Here is a 19,720-nt window from a genome sequence, read left to right as displayed (position 1 = left end):
GTATATGAGCAGGGGTTACATACAGAATACATATACAAGTTACAATAGACAGACTGATACAGAGGGAAGAGGACCCTTCTGGGCCTACATTCTAAAGGATTTTGGGGAAGAGACAGTAGGTGGGGTGTTGGTCGAGCAGCAGTTCCAGCTCGGTGATGAGGCGGCAGTTCCAACACGATGGTGAGGCAGTAGTGGTGGTGGTGGTGACACAGTGGGGTCATTGGAGATTATAGGCATTTCTGAACAGATGAGTTTTCAAGTTCTGTTTGAGCTTGTAAGTGTAGCATATACTCTGATGTGTTGAATCAGTGAATTCCAGAAAACGGGGGATGCTCGGGAGAATTCTTGAAGGCGGTTGCATGAGGAGCGAATGAGAGAGGAGAGGAGATCTTGGGAGGACTGGAGGTTACATGTTGGAGTGTAGTGGGAGATTAGTTCAGAGATATATGAAGGAGACAGATTATGGGTGGCTTTGTAGGTCAGTACATAGGCAAATATAACACAATTAAACACAAAATGCAGTTTATACAATCAAGGTCTTTATTATTAAGAGAGAAGGAAATCCAAACTTACAGGGCCCTGAGTGCCATACCTGTTATCAATCAAGAAATCTCTTAAATAGGACCTGTCTCACAAAGGGAAGTAGAGCAAAATATTTTCAAAACCTAGACATCATGCTGCAATCTAAAGAAATTCATGAACAAAAAAGAAACAAAGTAATTGAGGTCTATCAGTCTGGAACAGGTTATAAAGCCATTTCTAAAGCTTTGGGATGCCAGCAAACCACAGTAAGAACTTTTATCCACAAAGTGTAGTGGTGGGTGGACCAATATTACCCCAAGAGTGCAGAAATTACTCAACAAGGTCACAAAAATAATCCATAACAACATCCAAAGAACTGCAGGCCTCACTTGCCTCAGTTAGGGTCAGTGTTCATGTCACCACCATAAGAAAGAGACTGGACAAAAATTTCCTAGCGTTCCAAGACAAAAATCCCTGCTGAGCAAAAAAAAAAAACAAAGGTTCGTCTCAATTTTTCCAGAAAACATCTTAATGATTCTCAAGACTTTTGGGAGAATACTCTGTGGACTGACAAGACAAAAATGGAACTTTTTGAAAGGTGTATATCCCATTACTTCTGGTGTAGAAAAAGCACAGCATATCAGAAAAGGAACATCATACGAACAGTAAAATATGGTGGTGGTAGTTTGATGGTCTGTGTCTCTTTTGCTGCTTCAGGACTTGAAAGACTTGCTGTGGTAAATGGAACAATGAATTCTGCGGTCTTACAAAAATCCCTGAAGGACAATGTCCAGCCATTTGTTTATGACTTCTAACTATAGCACCCTTGGTTATGCAGCAGGACAAATATAAAAAACACAACAGCAAGTCCACTTCTGAATAGCTTAAGAAAAACAAAATTAAGACTTTGGAGTGGCCTAGTTAAAGTCCTGACCTTAATCCGATTGAGATGCTGTGGCATGACCTTAAAAAGGCAATTCATGCTCAGAAACCCTCCAATGTGGCTGAATTACAACAATTCTGCAAAGATCAGTGGGCCAAAATTCCTCAAGAGCGTTGTAAAAAACTCATTCCCAGTTACCGCAAACGTTTGATTGCAGTTGTTGCTGCTAAGGATTGCCCAACTAGTTATTAGGTTTAGGGGGCAATCACTTTTTCACACAGGGCCCTGAAGGTTTGGATTTCTTTTTCCCTTAATAATAAAGACCTTCATTTATAAACTGCATTTTGTATTTACTTGTGTTATATTTGTCTAATATTTAAATTTGTTTGGTGATCTGAAACATCTAAGTGTGACAAACATGCAAAAGAATAAGAAATCAGGAAGGGGGCGAACATTTTTTTACACTACTGTATCTGTATATATTTGAATTGTGCATTAATTTAATATGAAGTTGGCATTCTGGCCCAATGTTTCCTATTCAAAGGCATTTCCTGCTAGCACAAAAGATCTTTGTCTTTTTATAAGCAGTTACGCACCTTTGCCAACCACTTTGTGATGGGAATTACATTCCTATTCATCATTGACATCCAAGACACATCTGGAGCTCTCAGCACAGACTGACTTAATAACAGTATAGAACATCCAGGAATAGGAGGCCTGATGCATTTATACCAAGGGTTTGTGCTCCAGCAGATCTCGGATCTCTCAATATGACTGATTCCCATTTACAGGTAAAAATCTATCATTTCTATAGTTACAAAGGAAATATACTACAGAATGGAAGACAATAGAAGCTGACACAAAATATTGCTTTAAGGGTAAGTTCACACAACCGTATTTTCAATCTAAGTGCTGTCTGTAAAAAACAGACAGACAGACCAGTGTTTCTCATTAGAGCTGAGCAGATGAGAGATTTTTTCCACTGACCAAACTGCGTGTGAAAAAAATCATGGTATGCACTAATTTCTTCTGTAAATCAGATGAGATTCGCCAATTGAAGTCTAAGGCCGGTTTCACACGGATTGACGGATGCGGCGCACGCCAGAACAGTGTATACAGTACACTGGCAGCGCCAGAAGCGCCAATCACATGCTGTCATGTGACCGGAGCATGTGACTCGGAAGTTGCGGTGCTGCCACTGTACTGTATCATACTGTACTGGCGTGCGCCGCATCCATCAAACGAAAAGCAGGATGTGTGAAACCGGCCTAAGAGAGCAAAAAAATATCAGATGCTATATGTATAGCTTACATTTTACAGATACATTGCAATACTTTAACATAGGAGACTTCAAATTGTCTTGTAATTTATTAATATAGTTAATACTGTAAAAATTGGATGATAAAAAGTGATAAACTGTCCATGTTTTCTGGGTGAAACACTAATGTATTTTTTTTTTATGCGGTCACATGAACCTAGCCTTAAGACCCGCAACACACATCCGTTTTTTTTGTACGTGTGCGGTACGTATTTGCACGTACCGGAGACACGGAGACCCATGTTATTCAATGGTAGATGGCACACACACGTAAAATCACACGGAACGTGTGTCCGTGTGGTAAGTACGTGTGTGCGCTTTTCTACACGGACGACATGTCCGTTTTTGGCCGGCAGCACGCAGGCACGGACCCGCTTTAGTCTATTGGTCCGTGCCTACACGGACCGCACACAGAGTATGTCCGTGTTCAGCACGTATCGTCCGTGTCCGTTTTTCATCACGAAATCTGAAACACTTGTTACCAATCTATCAGGTCAATTGAAAGCAAACAACAACACCAGGATCTCATGATGAATGATTAAAATCGTTAATTGGGTAAAAATGCGGGCCTTTAAAAACGCATGGCATACGGACTGCACACGTAGGTATTTTATGTCAATACGGACATTCCACACGCACACAGGGCTCGCATACGTCATCACACAGATGTCATACGTACCGGAGAAACGCCCCTAAAAAACGGAACACGGACCCGAAAAACGGACCGTGAGACACGTACGTTTTTTTGCGGAAGTGTGTTTTAGGTCTAAAAGAATTTTCTAGAGTCATCAGAAATTTCTGAAATCTGTTTGTCACTGCAGATTGCTGAACCATGACAGTGTGCAATAAGCACCTTGTCAGGATTGCCCTCTTTTTTTCAGCGTGAGTGAGAGGTCATGTAAGATCAAATATTAAATATTTCTATAGTTGGGTGAGGTGTCGACTGGATTCTTATATGCTTCTCTTAATAGCACTATTGAGAGAAGTAGATGAGAATCTAATCAGCATATGATTGCAACTATATAAATCACATACTTGCGATCTCGTGACCGCCCACTTGCGCTGGAGATAGAGAGGAGTCCTGAGAATGTGCGCATTGCACACACTGTCAGGTGTGTCTGCAGCCACTTTGTCTCTGATTCATCAATTCTTCACTGCAATGTGAAAAGAATTCTGGCATAAATTGTTTAGAAAAATGGCAAACATTTTTGCGCAAAATTTTTCTGACTTTTGCCATTTTCATGCCAGTTTCTTCCGGCTATAGTAAAATGGGTGGAGCTGAGGGAAGATGTGAGCGCTATGGAAGGATGTTGCCACAACTCATCTAATTCATGATGAGCTGTGGCTTTCCTTACAGCAAATACCTGACTCCAGTTCCTGACTTAAATTTGCCTCTTAATGAATCAGGAGTGCCTAATTCTAGGAAAATCAACGGTGTTGATGAATTGGGCCATTGAGTAACTGCAAAAAATTCTATTGAGCCTAGAAAACCTTTTCAAGAAATAACAGATTGTGGAGTGATGTTAGGCTTTTAATACATAGAACAAATTCTCGCTGAAGCAAATAAGCTACACAGAAGAGACCAGGCAATTGTTCTTTTGTCATCTTGTCCGCACTATCAGGCTGGGGTATCCAGACGGTTTCATGCATTAATTATATTTTTAATCAGGAAGACCTTTGAAAGTTGGATTTTATCATTTGCTGAATTAACATGGAGTACATTTCTGTTGCAATTTAGGCCACTTTTGTGGAGTACTTTAAGATTAATTTACTGCCTGTGTTAGTCTAAGGGTGGCTTTACATGCTGCAATATCCGGCCCGATATCACTAGCATGCGACCCACCCCCATCGTTTGTGCAAAACGGACATATCGCTGCCCGTCGCGCACAAAATCTGGCACCCCCATCACACATACTTACCTGCATAGCGACGTCGCTGTGACCGGCGTACCGCCTCCTTTCTAAGGGGGCGGTACATTCGACGTCACAGCGACGTCACTAAGCGGCCGCCCAATGAAAGCGGAGGGGCGGAGATGAGCGGTACGTAACATCCCGCCCATCTCCTTCCTTCCGCATTGTGGCCGGAGGCAGGTAAGGAGATGTTCCTCGTTCCTGCGGCGTCACATGTAGCGATGTGCACTGCCGCAGGAACGAGGAACAACTTCGCCCCTGCGACAGCAGCGATAACTGGCAGCGGACTCCCATGTCAACGAGGAGCGATTTTGGATGTTTTTGCAACGATCCAAAATCGCTCCTAGGAGTCACACACTACGACATCGCTACAGCGGCCGTATGTGCGTCACAAAATCCGTGACCCCAACGAGAACGCTGTAGCGAAATCGTAGCGTGTAAAGCCCGCTTTAGCCAACCTTTGATGAAGCTTTGCCCACTTTCCAAAAAGTTTGTCGACCTGCCTTTGGAATTTTCATAAATATGATAAACGTTAGAAACTTTAGGTGCAACTATAATATGCACAAAAATGTTGGGCTTTTTCCAGTAGTTTTACACCAGAATGATATGGAAAACTGTTCTTTGATCAATTCCCCATCGTGTTTTCTATTTGGTAAAATACATCCTCAGATTGTAAAACAGTGATATGCTGAACTGTTTGATATGACAAATGAAGCGATGGCCGAGAGGACCACCGCACTGCAGAGTAGGTTACAGTACACAAGACGAGGTGCGAACAACAAGGGTGTATTTATTAACAGGCGGGGAAAGATGTGGAGAAGGCAGGTTCAGGCACGGGGTATACAGTGGCAAAACGTGATTTAACAACACTTTTGTATTCTCTAGCTGGTCCGCTCAATAGCACGGTGCTCCAACTATTACAGGTTCAAGAAACACAAAAACAGTCAGGTACAATGCTACTCTGCACGTAACCTCTCTGGCCTCTGCTAAACGGGCCACACGGATGCCGTGTTCTAACTACTGAAGCCTACTTTAGCCCCTAGTATGTGCACAATATTCAACTCACAGTGATGCTGGGTACGTGGATCCAGTCCCGGGGGCCCCCCAACAACAGTCTCATCTGAAGGTGCGCACGTCTCCTGGGCCGGGTTAAGGAGATCAAAATCTTCTTCTTGCTTCAGATTCCTCGCTTGTTCCCTGTTATCTGCAAGTCTCTCTCTTGATTCAGAAGAAAACTCCAATCCTCCGAGACACACCGGCTGTGTGTTCCTTCACATGCATCAAACAGGAAAAACAGAAACTCACTTCTCTCCTTACACTTGGGCTGTCCATTAGCACACTTTTCTGCAGGGGGATCAGAACATTCCATTACCCCTCAACACGGGGAGGTTTCTGTCTCTTAAAGTGGCAGCGTGTTTCTTATTGCCCATAGCAGTAACACCCCCCAATATGCCTCCCCACTTAATGATGGTCGTCCTTCGAGCCCACTGTGTTTTGAAGGAAGGTTCAAACCTGTAGAGGAGACAACAATGGCAGTACAGCAGACCTAGTACATTGTTCAACATATCGGATTGGTGGAACCCCTGCAGTAGACCTCTGAGATCTTCTAAGATCTTGACTATCAGGCCCGGCTTGACTAGCTTCCGGAGGAACACTTGCTGTGGGAGCTGCAGTGGAATCTTGGCTGGTCTCTTCTTCCCGTGGCGGTAGTGGCTCATCCATGGGATCTCCATTTCCGGAAGGCTGAGGGTCCCCCCTGCATCGGGGACTGCCCACCAGTCATCATCGACTTCACACACGGATGACGTAAGTTCAGGGAGTGGGGCAGAGACTGCAGGAGATCTTGGCGTAGAAAGAGCTTCAGACCGGCATGGTCGCAACATATTTCTGTGTAGTACTCTAGGGCCGGACGCTCCATTCTCACTTTGCACCTTGTAGACCGGGCCGTCAGCATACACCTGTTTGATTACTCTGTAGGGTTGAACTTCCCATCTTTCACTCAGTTTACCCTTGGGGCGTTTCTCTCTGACTAACACTCGATCTCCAGGTTGAAGCGGTATCTCTTGAATCGGTTTAGGGCTCATATGTTCTTTCTTCTGTAGCTGTTGACAAGCCAACCGACGTATTGTCTGTAATCGTTGTTGATGTTCTTTCACCCACGAAGTGACAGTTCGTTCCATGAAATCCTCTGGCTGCTCCAAATTCAGCTCGATGATTTCTCGCCTAACTCTTCCAAACAGCAGTAGATATGGGGTGTAACCTGTAGTGGAGTGAACTCGGTTATTGTAGGCCCAGACCAGTTCTGCCAGGTAATCCGGCCAACATGCCTTCTTATCTTCCTCTAATGTTCTCAGCATTTGAAGTAGAGTTCGGTTGAAGCGTTCACATGCTCCATTGCCTTGGGGGTGGTACGGTGTAGTCCGAGATCGCTCGATGCCATACATACGACATAATTCCTCCATCACCTTGCCTTGAAAACATGCACCTTGATCGATCCGCTTCGGGCATCCATACACCCGGATGAAGTCTTGGCAGATGGCCCGTGCCGCCGACTCAGCAGTCTGATCTCTAGTCGGGGTGACTACAGCGAACTTGGAGAAATGGTCGGTCATAACCAAACAGTATTGTAGTCCCCGAGTGGAGTGTCCCACGAGGAGATAATCAATCATCAACAGTTCTAGCGGTTCTTTGGTCTGTATGGTCTGAACGGGTGCCCTTTGTTCGGTGCTTTTAACGAGGTCGCATACTCGACATTGCCGGCAAACCTCTTCCACCACAGACTCCAACCTGGGGCAGTACACATACTGATGTAACCATTGGTAGGTCTTTGCAGGTCCAAAGTGAGCGCCAAACTCGTGAGCTTCCTTAGCTACCTCTTGAGCCATTTTTCCGGGGATGACCACCTGCCATCTTGCTTCTATATCTTTTGGCTGTTGTCTCTTACGATATAACACTGATCCTCGAACTTCCAGTCTATCCCACTGGTGTAAGACACTCTTCATCTCGGCATCCAGATTAGCCCTTTTTTGTTTGTCTGGCTTCTGCTTCTCAGTTACCTAGTGTTTCATCTGTTGCAGGCCTTCATCTGAATCTTGGGCACGTCCCCATTCTCCATTGGTTCTCCCCAGGGACCGGGGCAGTGTGCAAGCCTGCCTACTTAACTGAGATGCAACCACCGAGGGCCCAAACTTGCTAAAGTCTGGCGTTTCTTCCTCCTCTAATCGTTTATGGAGATCCCCCACTGGGGTCTCCACCGTCACTCTTGACAGCCCATCCGCATTTGCGTTTTTGGTAGCAGGGCGATAACAGATGGTAAAGTCAAACTTTGCAAGGCGAGCCACCCACCGTTGTTCCAAGGCTCCCAATTTGGTATTCTCAAGGTGGGCCAGAGGATTATTGTCTGTCCGGACCTGGATCTTGGTTCCTGTCAGGAAGCCAGCAAATTTCTCTGTCATGGCCCACACTAGGGCCAGGAGCTCTAGTCGAAAGGAGCTGTAGTTGTGGGGGTTTCTTTCGCTGTCCCGCAGGGACCTACTGGCGTAACCAATGACTCTCTCATGTCCATTTTGCATCTGAGACAATACTGCACTGAGTCCATGAAGGCTACCATCTGTGTACAGCAGGAATGGTCAGTCGAAGTCCGCATAGGCCAGGATCGGGGCTGAAGTAAGGGCATTCTTCATAGCCTGAAAAGCCTCATCTTGTCTCTGAGCCTAGGAGATGCCCTGGTTCTTCGACACTCCGGCAGTCCCCCTCAGCAGCTTGTTCAAAGGACCCGCCACCTTTGCGAAGTCTTTGACGAACCAGCGGTAATACCCGGCGAGTCCCAGAAATGCCTTGAGTTCTCTCACCGTTCGAGGGACTGGCCACTTCTGAATGGCCTCCACCTTTTCTGCGGAGGGTAGGACTCCATCTTGTGACACTGTGTGGCCCAGGTACTCGATCTCTCTTGAAGAGGTGGCATTTTTTGGGCTTCACCTTCAGGTTATGAGCCTGTAGTCTCCCGAGTACCTGTCCAAGCCGGTCAAGGTGTTCTTTGAACGAGGCCGAGAACACGATGATGTCATCCAGATAGATCAGGGTCGCTTCAAGATTTAGGTCTCCCAAGCACTTTTCCATCAGCCGTTGAAACGTGCCCGGAGCATTGGAGAGTCCGAAGGGCATCCGGTTAAACTCAAACAGTCCCATTGGGAGGATGAACGTGGTCTTGGCTTTGTCCTTTTCCGCCACAGGTACTTGCCAGTACCCGCTTGCTAGATCTAAGGTGGAGAAGTACTTGGCCTTCCCCAATGCCGTCAAGGATTCTTCGATTCGTGGTAATGGGTACGAGTCACGAACGGTACAAGCGTTGAGTTTCCTGTAGTCTACACAGAACCGGATGGTTCCATCCTTTTTCTTGACGAGTACCACCGGGGCCGCCCAAGGGCTCTGGCTGCCCTGCACTATTCCTGAATCCAGCATCTGCTTCAGTAACGTCTTTACCACTTGGTACATCTTGGGAGGGATCTGTCGGTACCGTTCTCGAATCGGACGAGCTTCCCCGGTTGGTATCTCATGCATGATGGCTTTAGTGCAGCCAAAATCTTCAGCGTGGTGAGCGAATGCGGCCTGGTTCTCCCACAGCATATCTTCTACTGCTTGCACACGCTCAGGGCCCAGCGATTTTACATCCACTTCCATCTGATCGAGGATGGCCTTTCCACTCCACTCTTGGGATGGCATCTCTTCGGCCCTCGCAGAGACTGCTAGGGTCCACCCCGCACCTTCTATCGGCAATAAGGATATCTCTTTATGACTCACCACCTCGTCTTTATGTACGTACACCAGGGCCAGATCCGTCCCTCAAGGCAAGGTGACCTCACCGGGGCCCACATTCAAGGTTCTGATAGGGACGCATCCTTGTTGGACCACAGCTACCGTACGAGCTATCATAACTTCTTGGTCCACTCTTCCGGTTGCTACAGGCTGAACAATCACTTCTATCCCATCGAGATTGCGATAGGTTCCCACTGGGAGGTGTAATATACTTTCTCGCCCGGGAGGCAGGATTATAGGTTCCTTCCCAGGAGCCCTGATGACTAGAGATGAGCGAACCGGTCCCGGTTCGGCTCGAGGTCGGTTCGCCGAACGGAGCTCCCGTTCGAGTTCGGCTCGTCGAACGTTCGACGAACCGAACTCGAACTGCATAGGAAACAATGGCAGGCAATCACAAACACATGAAAACACCTAGAAAACACCCTCAAAGGTGTCCAAAAGGTGACAAACAACTCACAACTCAAACACATGGGAAAGTGACAAGGACATATACTCATGCGAAAACAAAAGAGCTGGACAAGGAAAAAGAGGAGGAGACACAGATATAGGCATGGCACGCCCTTCTAAAATCATGTAAAACACCGCAAGGTGACTCCAAGCAGAGTCTCCCTTTTTTCCAAAAATTGGGCCCCACACACACCCACCCCTTCAGTGGCAGCAGTTGTGCCCCAGTTGTACACTTCACAGCTAGATTTGCATCAAGCACATTCAAAAATACGCCATAATTAACCGTCCCCAGGATGACACCAGGGTAGGTAGCAAAGTCTTTCCTGATCCCAGCTCTGTTCATCTTGGCTCCTTTTAAAAAACACAGCAAGCAAGGGTTACTCCAAGAGGAGTCTCCCTTTTTTCCAAAAATTGGGCCCCACACACACCCACCCCTTCAGTGGCAGCAGTTGTGCCCCAGTTGTACACTTCACAGCTAGATTTGCATCAAGCACATTCAAAAATACGCCATACTTAACCGTTCCCAGGATGACTCTGGGGTAGGTAGATAAAGTCTTTGCTGAACCATGACTTGTTCATCTTGGCTCCTTTTAAAAACAATGTAAGCAAGGGTTACTCCAAGCGGAGTCTCCCTTTTTTTCCAAAAATTGGGCCCCACACACACCCACCCCTTCAGCTTCAGTGGCAGCAGTTGTGCCCCAGTTGTACACTTCACAGCTAGATTTGCATCAAGCACATTCAAAAATACGCCATAATTAACCGTCCCCAGGATGACACCGGGGTAGGTAGCAAAGTCTTTCCTAATCCCAGCTCTGTTCATCTTGGCTCCTTTTAAAAAACACAGCAAGCAAGGGTTACTCCAAGCGGAGTCTCCCTTTTTTCCAAAAATTGGGCCCCACACACACCCACCCCTTCAGTGGCAGCAGTAGTGCCCCAGTTGTACACTTCACAGCTAGATTTGCATCAAGCACATTCAAAAATACGCCATACTTAACCGTTCCCAGGATGACTCTGGGGTAGGTAGATAAAGTCTTTGCTGAACCATGACTTGTTCATCTTGGCTCCTTTTAAAAACAATGTAAGCAAGGGTTACTCCAAGCGGAGTCTCCCTTTTTTCCAAAAATTGGGCCCCACACACACCCACCCCTTCAGTGGCAGCAGTTGTGCCCCAGTTGTACACTTCACAGCTAGATTTGCATCAAGCACATTCAAAAATACGCCATAATTAACCGTCCCCAGGATGACACCGGGGTAGGTAGCAAAGTCTTTCCTGATCCCAGCTCTGTTCATCTTGGCTCCTTTTAAAAAACACAGCAAGCAAGGGTTACTCCAAGCGGAGTCTCCCTTTTTTCCAAAAATTGGGCCCCACACACACCCACCCCTTCAGTGGCAGCAGTTGTGCCCCAGTTGTACACTTCACAGCTAGATTTGCATCAAGCACATTCAAAAATACGCCATAATTAACCGTCCCCAGGATGACTCTGGAGTAGGTAGATAAAGTCTTTGCTGAACCATGACTTGTTCATCTTGGCTCTTTTTAAAAACAATGTAAGCAAGGGTTACTCCAAGCGGAGTATCCCTTTTTTCAAAAAATTGGGCCCCACACACACCCACCCCTTCAGTGGCAGCAGTTGTGCCCTAGTTGCAAACAGGATGTTTTGATTTGCATCAAGCACATTCCAAATCCACAAGCATTTACTCTCCACAGGATGACACAGGGGTAGTAAATTCCTTCTGGATCCATGACTTGTTCATTTTGATGAACGTTAGTCTGTCCACATTGTCACTGGACAGACGCGTGCGCTTATCTGTCAGCACACACCCAGCAGCACTGAAGACACGTTCAGAGACAACGCTGGCAGCTGGACACGACAAAATCTCCAAGGCGTAACTGGAGAACTCTGGCCATTTTTCTAGATTTGAAGCCCAAAAGCAGCAAGGCTCCATTTGCAAAGTCATGGCATCGATGTTCATTTAGAGATACTCCTGTATCATCCTCTCCAGCCGTTGACTATGTGTCAGACTTGTTGTCTCTGGTGGCCTTGCAAAAGAGGGTCTAAAAAAATTATGAAAACATTCCATAAAATTGCTGTTACCAGCACCAGATACGGTCCTACTGGTACGGGTAGACTGTTGAAGATGACGAGACCGTCCCATGTTTGGCAAGTTACAACTGGGAGAATCACTCCCTGCACCTGCACGGTTGTTTGGTGGAAAAGCCGAGCTAAGATCGAGTAACAGCTTCTGCTGATACTCCTGCATACGTGCGTCCCTTTCTATGGCTGGAATTATGTCACAAAATTTGGACTTGTACCGCGGATCTAATAGTGTGGCAAGCCAGTAGTCATCATCACTTCTAATTTTGACAATACGAGGGTCATGTTGGAGGTAGTGCAACAAGAAGGCACTCATGTGTCTTGCGCAGCCATGCGGACCAAGTCCACGCTGTGTTTGTGGCATAGAGGTGCTAACCGTTCTTTCTTCCTCTGACATCTCCCCCCAACCTCTTTCAACTGAAATTTGACCAAGGTCTCCCTCATCCGCTGAGTCTTCCATGTCCATGGACAGTTCGTCCTCCATTTCTTCATGTTCTCCTGCACCTTCCTCAACATCTCGCCTGCTACCATGCGCCCTTGTTGATCCCTGTCCCCCATGGTCCCATGCCTGCCGCCTTGGTGATGATGAACGTCTGGACCTTGGTGACGTTGTTGTGTCTTGCGCATATGAATCCTCCTGTAGTTCATCCCCTTCCTGTTGTCCCACCCCCTGACTCCGAATAGTGTTTAGCGTGTGCTCCAGCATGTAAATGACTGGAATCGTCATGCTGATAATGGCATTGTCAGCGCTAAACATATTCGTCGCCATGTCGAAACTGTGCAGAAGGGTGCATAGGTCCTTGATCTGAGACCACTCCATCAGGGTGATCTGACCAACCTCTGCATCTCGTTGGCCCAGGCTATACGTCATGACGTATTGCCCCAGGGCTCAGCGGTGCTGCCACAGTCGCTGTAACATGTGGAGAGTTGAATTCCAGCGTGTCGCCACATCGCATTTCAGGCGATGAACCGGCAGGCCGAAAGACTTCTGGAGTGATGCAAGTCGCTCAGCTGCGGCGCTTGAACGGCGGAAGTGAGCAGACAGTTTTCGTGCCCTGTTCAGAAGGCCATCTAGGCCGGGATAGTGTGTTAAAAATTGCTGGACGACAAGGTTCAACACGTGAGCCATACAAGGTACGTGTGTCACCTTGCCCAGGCGAAGGGCCGCAGCTGTGTGACTCTTATTCCCAAGACATGTCAAGCTAAAGACCGCCTGATGCCATTGCGCTCTGCTGCCAGCATAGTAATGAGGGCTGCGTGATTCCTTTTGCGCTGTGAGAACGCTGGTGGCCTGACCAGGCAGGCTTGGGGCGGAGGTGGAGGACCCAGATGAGGTGGAGGATGCAGAAGCAGTGGCGGACCTTGGACAGACAGAGGACTGACACACAAGTCGTGGGGACGGCAAGACTTGTGCAGCAGACCCTTCACCATCTATCACCATAGTTACCCAGTGCCCAGTCAGCGACATGTAACGTCCCTGTCCATGCTTACTGGTCCAAGTATCGGTGGTGAAATGCACCCGTTCACACACAGAGTTTCTCAAGGAAGCGGTGATGTTGTGTGCGACATGCTGGTGTAGCGCGGGCACACCTTTCTTAGAGAAGTAGTGGCGACTAGGCATCTGGTACTGGGGCACAGCGACAGACATAAGGTCTCTAAAATCCTGTGTGTCCACTAGGCGGAAAGGCAGTATTTCGGTAGCCAACAGCTTACAGAGGGATAGAGTCAACCTCTTAGCTTTGTCATGGGTCGCAGGAAGTGGCCTTTTATTTGACCACATCTGAGGGACAGAGATCTGGCTGCTGTGTGTAGACGGTGTTGAGTAGGGTGCCCCTGGAAAAATGCAGGTTTGTGAGGAAAGTGCTGGCGGAGACATGATGTTGCCTTCATCCAACGTTGGTGCTATCGATGTCTGAGAGAGCTGTACACACTCACTTGTTTCCCCTTCCAAACCAACTGACGACCTACCAAGCAAACTGCCTGTTGCGGTTACAGTGGTGGAAGTTGTGGGTGGAAAAACAGGTGTGACAGCTGTCCCCACATTCCTAGAAGATGATGAGCGCGCGGATGCACTGGAAGGGGCAGGCGGTGGATGGTTCGCTCCGCAAGGCCGCATTGCAGCACGGTGAGCTTCCCACCGGGCCATATGATATTTATTCATGTGACGATTCATGGAAGAAGTTGTCAAACTGCTGAGGTTTTGACCTCTACTAAGAGAACCATGACAAATTTTACAGATCACATAATTTGGGCGATCTTTTTCTATGTCAAAACAGGACCAGGCTAGGCAAGGCTTAGAGGCCATGCGACCTGTTGATCCACCCCGAATAATGCTCAGAGGCAGAGTGGTGGCTGAGGATGCAGTTGTAGACCTGCTACCAGTACTCCGACTGTGTCCAGGAAGGCGCAAGGTAACTTCGTCATCAGTTGCATCCTCCTCCACCACCTCTGTTGACCTCCTCGAGTGCCTGACTGTGGGTTGACAGTAGGTGGGATCTAGAACTTCATCATCAATTGTTGTGTTTGCACTCCCCTCCCCCTCAGACCGAGCCTCTTCTTGCCCTGACCGAATATTTAAGTTGTCATCCCAATCGGGTATCTGCGTCTCATCTTCATCAGTATGTTCCTCATTGTCTATAACCACAGGTGTTACAGTTTGTGACAAAGGGTCAAAATTATGCTCAGAAACTTGGTCCTCACGGCCTGAATCAGAGTCACAAAGGTTCTGGGCATCACTGCAGACCATTTCCTGTTCTGTACTCACTGTAGCTTGGGAGCAGACCTCTGATTCCCAGGCTATAGTGTGACTGAACAGCTCTGCAGACTCAGCCATCTCAGTTCCACCATACTGTGCAGGGCTGATGGAGACTTCAGAGCTGGGAGAAAGCAAGTTTGATTGGGATGACAACTCAGAGGACTGGTGTTTTTTGGATGCAGTACTTGAAGTGGCTGAGAGGGCACTTGTTGGACCACTTGAGATCCATTCAAGCATTTTCCTTTTTTGGCCATCATCTACCTTTGTTCCTGTTGTTCGTGTCCGTAAAAAAGGGAGCACATCGGATTGTCCACGGTAAGTAGTAGACATCTTACTTTTGCTGGTAGATGGTCTATCTTCAGCAGATGATAATGGAGCTTTGCCACCTTCCCCACGGACAAACCCTTTTTTTCCTTTTCCACCACGCCTCTTCCCCTTTCCACCAGCATCTGTCATTTTGCCACTCATGTTGATTGCGACAAGATTGTGCACTGAAAATGTGGTAGTAAAAATTGAGAGGTGGTGTAGATTGCAGCGGTGGTCTAGCTTTATTAACAGCAGAAAAATAAAGAATAAATATCCCTGACAATGTAACTACGGCCCTTAAACTGGCAGCATCAATTGCTAGTATAATGGCTTAGTTATAATGAGTTGGAGTGTGCAATGCAGGCAGAGGTGCTGCAAATGTCTTTGCACTAGTGTGACTAGACAAAAGTCCAATAGCCACGTTTAGGATGCCACTAGGTACACTGAGTGTTTGCTAGTATAATGGCTTAGTTATAATGAGTTGGAGTGTGCAATGCAGGCAGAGGTGCTGCAAATGTCTTTGCACTAGTGTGACTAGACAAAAGTCCAATAGCCACGTTTAGGATGCCAATAGGTACACTGAGTGTTTGCTAGTATAATGGCTTAGTTATAATGAGTTGGAGTGTGCAATGCAGGTAGAGGTGCTGCAAATGTCTTTGCACTAGTGTGACTAGACAAAAGTCCAATAGCCACGTTTAGGATGCCACTAGGTACACTGAGTGTTTGCTAGTATAATGGCTTAGTTATAATGAGTTGGAGTGTGCAATGCAGGTAGAGGTGCTGCAAATGTCTTTGCACTAGTGTGACTAGACAAAAGTCCAATAGCCATGTTTAAGATGCCACTAGGTACACTGAGTGTTTGCTAGTATAATGGCTTAGTTATAATGAGTTGGAGTGTGCAATGCAGGCAGAGGTGCTGCAAATGTCTTTGCACTAGTGGGACTATAGCAAAGTCCAATAGCCACGTTTAGGATGCCACTAGGTACACTGAGTGTTTGCTAGTATAATGGCTTAGTTATAATGAGTTGGAGTGTGCAATGCAGGTAGAGGTGCTGCAAATGTCTTTGCACTAGTGTGACTAGACAAAAGTCCAATAGCCACGTTTAGGATGCCACTAGGTACACAGAGTGTTTGCTAGTATAATGGCTTAGTTATAATGAGTTTGAGTGTGCAATGCAGGCAGAGGTGCTGCAAATGTCTTTGCACTAGTGTGACTAGACAAAAGTCCAATAGCCACGTTTAGGATGCCACTAGGTACACTGAGTGTTTGCTAGTATAATGGCTTAGTTATAATGAGTTGGAGTGTGCAATGCAGGCAGAGGTGCTGCAAATGTCTTTGCACTAGTGTGACTAGACAAAAGTCCAATAGCCACGTTTAGGATGCCACTAGGTACACTGAGTGTTTGCTAGTATAATGGCTTAGTTATAATGAGTTGGAGTGTGCAATGCAGGCAGAGGTGCTGCAAATGTCTTTGCACTAGTGTGACTAGACAAAAGTCCAATAGCCACGTTTAGGATGCCACTAGGTACACTCAGTGTTTGCTAGTATAATGGCTTAGTTATAATGAGTTGGAGTGTGCAGAGGACAGGAGGGTACAGTGCCAGGATTGTGGGTCTCTGGGTAGAGGAATGGAAGCCTGCCTTTCCATTCCCTCCTAATGGGGAAATGCAGCGACGAAATCCCTGACCTTTGCTACACAGACGCTGTCGCTGTTTTCAGGACCTGTCACCTATGGCTCTGACCCTGCCGGGACGAGCCCTTAAAAGGACTGATGGAAAGTGCTATCCCTATGCTGTCCAGCACTGTGTATGGAGCGCATACAGCAGTATCGGCGATAGGACAAAGGACGGAGCTGCGCCAGTGATGTCTGACACCAAGGACGCAGAAGAGATAATGGCGTCCGGACGGCCAGATACTCGTTTTTATAATGCAGGGACATGTGACATGGACATCCTATCACACATGCCGTTGCTTCTCTGGCTAAAAGTCCACTTAGCTGTGTGTGTGTCTGGGATTGGCTGACATGCTGGCCCGCCCCACAAGACGCGCGCGCTTAGGGAAGGAAGACAAGGAAAAAAAAAAAAAATGGCGATCGCCATTATACAAACAGCAGTGATCTGAAGGCGCTGTTCCCGCACACTATACACTGAAATGTCATAATAGTGTGAGTCACAGAGTGACTTACACTATTACAGCGGAAAGCCAGCTAGGAATTAGCTGTTTTTTTGCTGCTAGAACCGTTCTCGAACGTTTCTAGAACTATCGAGCTTTTGCAAAAAGCTCGAGTTCTAGTTCGATCTAGAACAGGCCCCAAAATCACTCGAGCCTAGAACTGGAGAACCTCGAACCGCGAACCGCGCTCAACTCTACTGATGACCCCTACCGTCTGATGAGATGGCACACTCTTCTGCGTCCCACAGACGCGGATCAGCCGTTGAAGTGCTTCCTGTGTAGGCTTATGTGTAGTAGCTTGCTTCCAGTGTCCGGGTCCCCGTTTGGTGAACATAATCTGAGCTAATTCACGTAGGACATTCATGCCCAATATTACAAGTACATCTTCGTTGATGGGCTCGGGGACTAGTAGGATCCCTTTTTTCCCCACTTCTTGCCCACAGATTCGAACATTCATCCACACAACTCCTGTGACCGGGATCGGTTGTTGATTAGCAGCAATCACCCGGATCAGGGTCTCTTTCTCTGGCCTGGCCAGTGTCTGGAAATGTTGATTGAAATATGCTTCTGGCATCGTCGTCACTTGTGACCCAGTATCTATCAAGCAATTCACTGGGACACTCTCGAATTCAGCACGTAGGATGGGACAACCAGCGATCAAATGTTCGTTATGATACGGAGCGGTCTCCCTTCTCGCCTCCCCCGCAGAGTGCCACACTACTGCGGGGGCTGGTAGTTTAACGATGGCTTCCGTTGGCTTTTAGTGTTATTCCGGCACCCCCTGGCAATATGCCCCCGACCTCCACATCCCCAGCAGTGGATGTCTTCTCCTCGCTGGGGAATACCTCATGCCTCTGGTGGCTGACGAGAGGAAGCCTGCAGCCTCCAGTTCCCCATTGGTAGAGCCGAGGAATTATTGCGTGAGTATGATGGGCCAGGTTGGAAGGAGGAGGATGCAGCTGGGTAGGGATGTTCACCAGACAAGTCCCTCATTCTTTGCTCCATCTGGGTCAGCTTCTCCTGTACGTTGAGAACGGATTTCTGTAAATCTTGCACCACCTGGACCAGTCCCACCTGGCAGTTTTGGTCCACTCTGGAGGTGGCCGTTTGGATGCGCACCACTCCAGATGCGTAACTTTCTTCTTTACTTCGGGCTACTGCTTCTGCTAGGATTTGACGAAAAGTAAGAGCTGGATTCGCTCGGACCCGTTCTGCCAGGGCTTGCCTCAAGGATACGCTATGCAATTCCAGAATAAACTGTTCCCGGAGTATCCGGTCGGTAGAGCCTATGCCGCCGAGTCCATCTGACCCCTTTCTCTGGACCTCCGCTGACACTTCTTGTAGTGCTGTTGCATACTGAGAGATCCCTTCTTCCCGCTGCAGCCTTGAAAAAAATTTGGCGCGAAGATGTCCAGCGTTAGCAGTCTCGCCATAGATCTCTTCCAAGAATCCAACTAACTCTTTCAGGGTACTACGGGTGGGTTCTGGTTGTAGACAGACATTTCTACGTGCTTCTCTCTCTAGGGCAGTCAAAGTGATGTCCACCTCAAGCTTTGGGCCGATGTTATACATTTTCAGGGTGCTCTGCAGCCGGGACACCCAGTCGCACAGTGCCATGTTATTGCCATCGAATTTTGGTAGCACACTAAATATGGTGCCCATTGGAAGTGTCCTTGCAGGGGTTCCACCATTGCCCACAGCACCCCCATTAATATTAGCGTTCCCGCCGTTGCTGTCTGCTGCCTCCATCTTGGTGACCGTACCCTGCTCGCAGCGCCACTTGAAGCGATGGCCGAGAGGACCACCACAGTGCAGAGTAAGTTACAGTACACAAGACGAGGTGCGAACAAAAAGGGTGTATTTATTAACAGGCGGGGAAAGATGTGGAGAAGGCAGATTCAGGCACGGGGTATACAGTGGCAAAACCTGATTTAACAACACTTTTGTATTCTCTAGCTGGTCCGCTCAATAGCACAGTGCTCCAACTATTACAGGTTCAAGAAACACAAAAACAGTCAGGTACAATGCTACTCTACACGTAACCTCTCTGGCCTCTGCTAAACGGGCCACATGGATGCCGTGTTCTACCTACTGAAGCCTACTTTAGCCCCTAGTATGTGCACAATATTCAACTCACAGTGATGCTGGGTACGTGGATCCAGTCCCGGGGGCCCCCCAACAACAGTCTCATCTGAAGGTGCGCACGTCTCCTGGGCCGGGTTAAGGAGATCAAAATCTTCTTCTTGCTTCAGATTCCTCGCTTGTTCCCTGTTATCTGCAAGTCTCTCTCTTGATTCAGAAGAAAACTCCAATCCTCCGAGACACACCGGCTGTGTGTTCCTTCACATGCATCAAACAGGAAAAACAGAAACTCACTTCTCTCCTTACACTCGGGCTGTCCATTAGCACACTTTTCTGCAGGGGGATCAGAACATTCCATTACCCCTCAACACGGGGAGGTTTCTGTCTCTTAAAGTGGCAGCGTGTTTCTTATT

The 19,720-nt window shown here is 47.5% G+C and overlaps 1 protein-coding gene across 2 annotated transcripts in view; it reads left to right on the top strand.

Moving 5' to 3' along the window:
• Nucleotides 1-2,105: 2,105 nt before the first annotated feature.
• The window catches only part of LOC142290495 (retinol dehydrogenase 16-like), a 57,011-nt gene continuing 39,396 nt past the window's right edge, over nucleotides 2,106-19,720 (top strand). Inside the window, exon 1 of one of the 2 annotated variants that reach the window (XM_075334462.1) lies at nucleotides 2,106-2,196. The gene's annotated coding sequence lies outside the window, so the exon portion shown is untranslated. Of the gene's footprint in view, nucleotides 2,284-19,720 lie in introns of both variants that reach the window. The other variant, XM_075334461.1, reaches the window with a different exon arrangement.

Source organism: Anomaloglossus baeobatrachus, chromosome 2 (genome assembly GCF_048569485.1).
Source record: "Anomaloglossus baeobatrachus isolate aAnoBae1 chromosome 2, aAnoBae1.hap1, whole genome shotgun sequence".
Taxonomy (NCBI): domain Eukaryota; kingdom Metazoa; phylum Chordata; class Amphibia; order Anura; family Aromobatidae; genus Anomaloglossus; species Anomaloglossus baeobatrachus.
This window is presented reverse-complemented; position numbering and strand designations above follow the sequence as displayed.